Genomic DNA, 8,134 nt, shown 5'->3' with positions numbered 1-8,134 from the left:
CGGACAGGAACTACATGTGCGTATCAAGATACGCAATCTCCGCCTCGTGCAACGCCACAGATGGCCTGGCAACAAAACCTTCTCCAGCTTTGAAGATAAATAATCTTCGACGATTTCAGGTATAGTAAAAATAATAATAATTTCTGGGGTTGAACGTCCCAAAACCACGATATGATTATGAGAGACGGCGTAGTGGTGGGCTCCGGAAATTTCGACCACCTGGGGTCCTTTAACGTGCGCCTAAATCTAAGTACACTGGCCTGAAACATTTTCGCCTTCACCGAAAATGCAGCCGCCGCGGCCGGGATCCGATCCCATGACCTTCGGGTCAGTAGTCACGTATAGTACGTTCGTTGTCCCATGCCAAAACTTTTGTTCCGCGGAAAACCGGCCTGCACTTACAATCGCGACAGTGTAATAACAGATTTGTAGAAGGCTGTCCTTTCGTAATATGTACTCATGGACTAGTTGGTGAGCCATGATATTTGATGAAGCAGCGCACAAAAGGACAAATTAAAGCACACATAAAATGACACAAACACAAGCGCAATGAAAGGACAGCTCGCGGGAGCGAGCTGTCTTTTCATTGATAACCTGTGGTCATTCAATCTCTCATTGAGACCGCGGCCTGTCTGCCCGATATAACTGTTTCCGCAGGAGAGAGAAACAGAATAAACCACACCCTTGTCACATTCTGATAGGCCGTCTCTGTTTTTGACCCTGTGGTTTGAGGCCGTCCCTGTGGTCGTCCCTGTGATTTGAGTGCGGGGTCGAACACAGGGACGGCCTATCAGAATGTAGCAAGGGTAGTGGTATATTCTGTTTTTCTCTCCTGTGGAAACAGTTATATCGGGCAGACCAGCCGCTGTCTCAATGAGAGATTGAATGACCACAGGTTATCAATGAAAGGACAGCCTGCTACAAATCTGTCATTACACTGTCGTGATTGTAAGTGCAGGCCGGTTTTCCGCGGAACAAAAGTTCTGGCACGGCACAAGGCACGTACTAGACGTGAAATCGTCGAAGCTTATTTTATCTTGAAAGCTGGAGTCTAGTACACTCCAGCTGGAGGTAGTTGTGTTGCCAGGCGATCTGTGGCGTTGCACGAGGCGGAGATTGCGTATCTTGATGCGCACATGTAGTTCCTGTCCGCTGTTTAAACTTGCACACGTGGTTTTATTGCTCTTCATATTCTGTGTTTCTTCAATAAACTTTCAGCTGTTAGTACGGGCTTGTGTTGTCTGTTTCTTCCTTTGTCTACGTTTGTTCGCGCAGTTTTTCACATAATGCATTACCAACTCGCCCAACACTCTGTTCTTCTAAGATATCACTATGCGGAGAGCATCGCTCCCTGGAGCGGCCGTATTCTCTTACACCAGCGTTTTGTAGTTACGCGAGATCGGATACAAAACAGTTAGCTGCCAGCCTCACTTCGTATAACAGTACAGTTTGTTGCTATCGCATTCCTTGCCTCGCCCTTGCGATGAAACTATGATTTATTACCTACCTACCTGTTATGTTGGGAGCTCAGAGCCCCGCAGCACAGGAACCACACGAGACAGCGGCTGGCAGGAGACTGTTTTATTGCTTTCTTTTAGAAGCGGACGAGAGGAGGCAGAGGAAGTTACAGCGAGGGCAGAAGAGTAACACGATATGCAGGAGCTGGGGACGAGAGTCTGAGGAAGGCGCCATGCGCGTGAGCGCGTCGGGCAGCACCGGCAAGCGAGGCACAACCTCTCGAGTGGCCGTGCGTCGGTTGATGTGCGCGTACACGACACTACCTACCCATGGGTATTTGCCAAGACTCATCGATGGATGAGCTTCAAGAGCAGTCTTTTTGGAGGAGAAGGAAGTGGCAGGATCGTCGATATTCACTCCATTGTTAATAAAATTGTTCAAACAGCAGTTGCTTGCCCGCTTACGCTCTGTGGATGGCGGTGTAGGACTGCTCACTTGGTGTTTCGCGATTTTGGAGCAAACGCGTCCACGGCCCCATAAGGCAAATCAGAATGACTCCGGAGCATATTGTTATGGGCCATCGCTTCACATGCGTGTGCGCTGAAGTAGTAAGCGTAGCAAGCGTGTGTGCATGAATCTTCAGCACCGCCGAGAATAGGATTCCTTGGTTACGACCACGGCTTAGTTTGTTTAGTTAGATTTTATGCATTCCTTGCGCGTGCTGTCAGGTGAAGCTTACAGGAGCCCTGCAACATTTTTTCAGCATAGTGAGAAAACGCTGCCGATCGGTAGTCGATGCTCCCGAGATCACGCGAGCCAAACATTATAGCGCAGCACGCGGCCTGGGATTTACAATAAATTCTCAGTCAGCTAAAACTCGCTTCCTCTTCGCTCGACAAAAGTTGCTATTTACTCAAAATCACTGCGTCGTTGACTGAAGTTCCACGCCATTGGCTGATTTGAACATGGCCCTGCGGCCGCCGCGGGAGGCCGCCACTTGCTCGCGCGCGCGTACGATTGCGCTGAAAGCACGTCCCGCGTTCGAAGAAAGAAAAAATGTCACAGTTTTTCCGCAACGGCGAAGCAATGAATGCGATAGCAACAAATTGGAATGTAACGCAAAGAACGGAAAGCTGCTCGAAATTGCCAGCGCGTCGATCGAGGCCAAAGGACGCACGAAAAGAACGCACACAGGACGAGCGCGAACAATCATGCGTCACAGCTCGATACTTGAAGCGCACTGCTGAAACATAAAGCAGGACGCACGAAACGAACGAACAGGCATACACAGGACGAGCGCGAATGTCGCAGTTGTTACTTACTTCTGTTTGAACAGCGCGCTCCTTTCGCAAACGCGGCCGCTGCAGCGAGCGAAGTTACCTTCGTACGCTCTGTGACTTCAGCGCGGACATCGCGGGGAAAGCACAAGACATACAACCTTCCGCGCCCGCCGCCTTCTTTCCTTGAGATAAGAGCACGAAGGCGACCACGCCCTGTAGGGCAAAGAGCATCGGCGTTCGCAGGAGCGGGGCGGCGACCTTTAAAGCCCAGCGCCCAGCACGCCCAGCGCGCTCCTCGCGCCGTCTCGCTGGTAATGAAGAAACGCTTATAAGCGCCTGCCGTCTCTGAGTCCGGCCAGCGGTAAAAGGTGTGTTAGTTGCGCTCGCCGTTAGTTGCGTGAACGTTCTGCGTTTCGTGGCGTACACTCTAAGCCAAAAATGGAAAAAACGAGAGTAACTGCCGGTTTTAGTCCTAAAGACCAACTGTTACTCCCCAAAAAGACCAACTGGAACAAGATGGCTGACATGGCTCAAGTTGGGGGAGTAAGCGTTTAGGGTTAGGTTGGAAGGGAGCAACAGAAGGACGAACGGCAACAGTTTCTCTCGGCGCGCAACCGCTGCTCTCCTGCAGGACGCACCCTGTATCGGTCGATGCATGGGCCAGGGGCCACATTTTCTTGCGGGCTGGCATAAGGAAACTAGTTTTTGTAAACTGAACAGAGAGATACACACGCTAATAGGGACATTTGGCTTGTACGTAAACTTTTTAATGCTCCCGTGTTACCGGAACACATGTTTTGGAAAGGTTTTACCTCCCCGTACGTAAACGGATACCTTTACGTTTGAATAAACCATGAAATGTTGATGATAACGGCATTTAAATTATATTTAATTTATATAAGATTGTATAACCACTGCAGAAATATCTCGAGGGGTTTTTAGCGTAGAATACCGGGTTATCTGACGATGGTGTCGCCATCTTGTGACGCTTCGTGCAACCATAGTCGTGGACACGTTTGTTTTCGCCTAGTGTTTTAGAGGAAAAAAAATTATTGAAAAGGTAACTCATTCGTAATAATGCCGTGGCAAGGCATTTACACCAGAAGTGGAACGCACGATGTTTCTGAAATAACAATTTTTTGCTTGCCTGCTTCATCTTGTTCCCGCTAGATGGCGTCACCTATCCAGCCTGTCGGGGTATTTATGTCAAGGCTTCTCACGTTTTTACCGCTTCGGTATTCTAATTCTAGGTCACTCTAGTGACTCTAGCCGCTGAAACAAAGTGATCGCAATTACCGCTCGCACTTCGGCTTTTTTTTCACTCGGCGGCTGGAGCCTCGGCAAAGCGGGTATCGCGAGTAGCCGCGAACGAATGTGGATTTTCGAGATAGGGCCGTAAACGTAAAGCCAATCTGGAGAGTAGTTCACGTTCCGTAAAGGCCCGCGTATGCGCAAATTCGTTCCGGCAACTCGTAACACGGTAACGTAAAGCTAAAAGCCCACAATACAAGCTAAAATGGCCCAATAAAAGGCATGGTTGCACTAAAACGCCAGCACCTGAAGCTGTTGTCGTCGCAAGTCAAATTGCGTGTTTGCGTATAACATTTGGCATAAATATATAGCCTGAGAGTGTGGCAATAAAATGCGAAGCTTCGCGAGACTCCGTGTATACTTCGCGACAAACAAGCGGTTGAGAGAAGTACACAATTGATAGACTTTACATTTGCGGTTTTATGCTGACAACGAGACTGACAGCGAGCTAACGCCGCTGCCTCCCCTACCCCCTCATCTCTACCTTGTCACTGGCTGATTTTGGCGGGAGGACAGTTATCGCAATCGGGTCCGGTAGTTTGAATTTGTGTTTAATCTCAGAGCAAACGGACGTTATCAGCTCGGGCGGTGTTGTCTTTTCAAAGGGGAGGCGACTCTTCCGCAAAAAATAATATTATTAATATTGATATTAATAATAACAATGATAATAAAGAAGAAGAAAACACACCTCCGGGCAAAAAAGAAAAAAAAAGAAAAAACTGGCCTTTTAGCTAGCGCAAAGGGAGCACGGCAAAGCCTGTGTTTTCGCGAGAGACTCATTGCCTTGACGTTTTCAGATGTATGCATTGTTACCTTCTATTCTCTTTCGAACATCACCAGTGGTTCTGCACGCCTATACTCATTTCACTAACACGTCAGAACACGCAACGACCCGTCGGTACCTACATAACCCCGTTTCCTTTCAGACGGCGCCGTAGCGTTTGGTGGCGCAGTGGTTAGCGTGCGCGCATGGTGATTAGGTGGTCGCGAGTTCGAATCCTGTGTGTTTGTTGCAAATTTTCTGAAATTTCTTTCTGAACGAGATGTCTGTGTATCATTTGTACATCCAAACAAATATGTGTATAAACCTCAATGTGCTCTAGAAGTCAATCAAAAACGAATTTTTTTTCGGCCCAAGAAGAAACTAAGGAGTAACGGCAAGGAGCATCCGTTGCTCCCTTGAGGAGCATCAGGAAGGAGTAACAGTTGGTCTTCAAGGAGAGCAACGGTTCCTCCCCTTGCCGTTGCTCCTTTTAGGAGAGTAATGGGAGTGGCAAAGCACTTGCTCCCTCAAAGGAGGAACCCCTATACCCCCGTTGCACTATAGTGGCTAGCGCGTGGCGCTAGCCACTATAGTGGCTAGCGCCACGCGCTGCCGAGCAAGACGGCCCTGGTTCGATTCCGAGCTTCGGAAGCCTTTCTCTTTGGGGCTTTTATATATATATATATATATATATATATATATATATATATATATATATATATATATATATATATATACGGTGCATGACGGCGACGGGACGGACAAAAACAAGCCGAGACTGTAAAAAAAAAAGTGCTCAAGGTCAGGAGGCGCTTGTGACGTACCTTCTTCCCCCGTGCCATTTCTCCCTGCTTTGCTTCCAGCGCTTTTGTCGGGACGAAAGAATAGTGAAAGCAATTACTGCGTGCGACCAATCTTTGAAACTGGGCGGATTGCAAAAATTTTTGCGGCGGTCGATTCGTGAGGCAATGAGCTCCTTGGGTGAAGCCATTCCATGGATACTTGGAAAAGCGTTGCAGGGCCCCTTTAAGTTCCGTTATAAATTGAGCTTTGTTGTCATTTTACGCTGTTCACTTTTTCGGGAGTTCTGCACCATGGAACCCGCAGGAACAAGTGATTTCACATGGAACAGCATTTATATGATTACCGTAAACACAAGCATGTGATAACTTCTCCGATTTTTTCTCACGTGTATCCAAATGGTCTACTTATTCTCGCGCTTCTGCTAATGTTTCTCTTTATAGTCAGCGCAACTTTTTCTCTTGTGCTGCTTCAACTTGTCAAGTACCAACAAACTGAACGTGTAATTCTTTGAACCTTAAAGCATTTCACTGCAAATAATCTTGTCATGAACCTGGCAGCACGCATTGATTTTGTACCGCTGGCTGTGTTCTTCGTAGTCCTTCCTGATTAGGCACGGAAGCGAGGTATCCGCGGCGTCCAGGCTCGGAGGCTTGTGGCTCGTACGCGCACGGCCGCTCGATGATAAAGAAACACGGGAGATTCAGCCCGCTGTGCGCGGCCGGGCGCCGGTGCAAGTTGAACTTGCCGTCAGCGCAAGCAGGCATATAGACGAAGTCTACTGTACATACATCACGGAAATGCGGGAGCGCTGTCGTCGGGTGTTTAGTTTCGCGCGGTAGGCAAAAGCCGCTCTGACTTCCGCAGTTGCTGCCGTGTTTTCGCTGGTGCCGGCGCTGCTGGCCGCCGTTCAACGAAGAAAAAACGGTGTACCGACGAACAGTGTCACGGTTATTTGCACGCAAGTGTTGGAATAAGCTTCTGTCCGCCTTCTTTATACGATGACCGTCGCAAGAAATTGGCCGCCGCTGTTAAACATCGGAACTCGTCTCTGCGACGCCGGTTCATCGACTATGTGTGGCAAAAATTGAGCGGTTTGCGTGGCTCGTTTTATCCAACGAAAACAATTAGCTTCGTCAAAAGTATGTCATTGTAATGTCCCGCACATCATTTTTTGGCATAGGCCTTGTGTGGAGCCAATGGAACCATGTTTACCTCCGAGCACAAATACGTAAGCGGAGTGGATAGCTTTGTGCATAGCTGCGGAGAATTGATCATGATTTAAAGATGTTGAAGTCAGAGGGGTCAAAATGATTTTGTAGCATTCGCCCTTCACGTTGGAATGAGTAACTAACCTGGAAAGTGTATTCATGTGCGAGGATTTACCGTAACAATTACGGACCTGTTCGTAATTTTGCTCCGCGCATTTTCATAGTCCAGCAAAGAGCGTCTTGCGGGGCTAGGATGTCCATTCTTGCATTAGTTAACAAATTAAAATGTACACGTGCGACCTAGATTTCAGCAATGTCGATGGCATTTCGCGAATCAGTCACATTCGTGGCATCAGCCACATTCGTGGCGTCAAGGTACCTGATGTTATGGTGAGGTTATCAGAGGCAGAGTTGCACGTCAGCATAATTTTTATATATTCATTTCAGAGTCCTTGTTGGGACCACGAAAACTTCCTGTGTAACGGGCGCCCCTTGTAAACACGCGGGAGGCGCCCCGCAGCGCGGTGCTCGGAGGCAGTTTTGCAAATGCTGTGCCAGTTGTCACGTGATCATAGAGGGCGGTGGAGAGCTTTGGGCTGGGCGGAGCCTACGCGCCGCGACGTCGCTACAAGCGCCTCAGTATGTCGACGGTGCCTACCGCTGTTTACAAACATGGAGTAGGTCTATACAGCGCAAGCTTCTTACACTCACCTGTCTCCAGGATCATTAGACAACATACGCCATGGATTTGCGAAAATCTGCAAGACGGCTTTCCCGCAAGGTTGTTTTTTTTTTTCGAGCAAGCCATTTCGTTAACACGTAGGCAGCTTTTCTCGCTCGTTGTGTATCTCCAGCTCCCAGTTGCAGTGAAAGTGCGTACACTGAGAGTCAAGCATGAGGCGCGACAATGCCATACCAATCTTCGAAAAAAAAATTGGCCGCGTATCTGCGTGCTTCGCTGCAAATGTCGTGTAAAGACGATAGAAGAGGCGCTGCGTGAGATATGAACGCCATCTGGCAATACGTCGGGAAACGTGAATGCTGTGTTGCGGGCTGGTAGTGCCGGCGCAGCAGCAGGCAAGAACGGCGGGGACGCCTGCCAGCCCGAACACGCGGTTTGGCGCGAAGCGCCGAAGCAGAAGAAACGTCCGCACTCAACGAGTACTCTCGACACACTCTTTTATATTCACGTCGCCTGGGTAAAGCAGGAATGCGAGAACGGAACTGAGCTCGCTCGCTGGATTTCAAGCAAGACGGACGTGCCTGCCGCGATGTCCTGGATTACTCCTCGTACCTCTCGCTGACCGGCG

Source organism: Rhipicephalus sanguineus, chromosome 1, assembly GCF_013339695.2.
Source record: "Rhipicephalus sanguineus isolate Rsan-2018 chromosome 1, BIME_Rsan_1.4, whole genome shotgun sequence".
In the NCBI taxonomy this organism is placed as follows: Eukaryota; Metazoa; Arthropoda; class Arachnida; order Ixodida; family Ixodidae; genus Rhipicephalus; species Rhipicephalus sanguineus.
The sequence above is the reverse complement of the archived record's forward strand: the minus strand, read 5'-3'. Positions refer to the sequence as shown.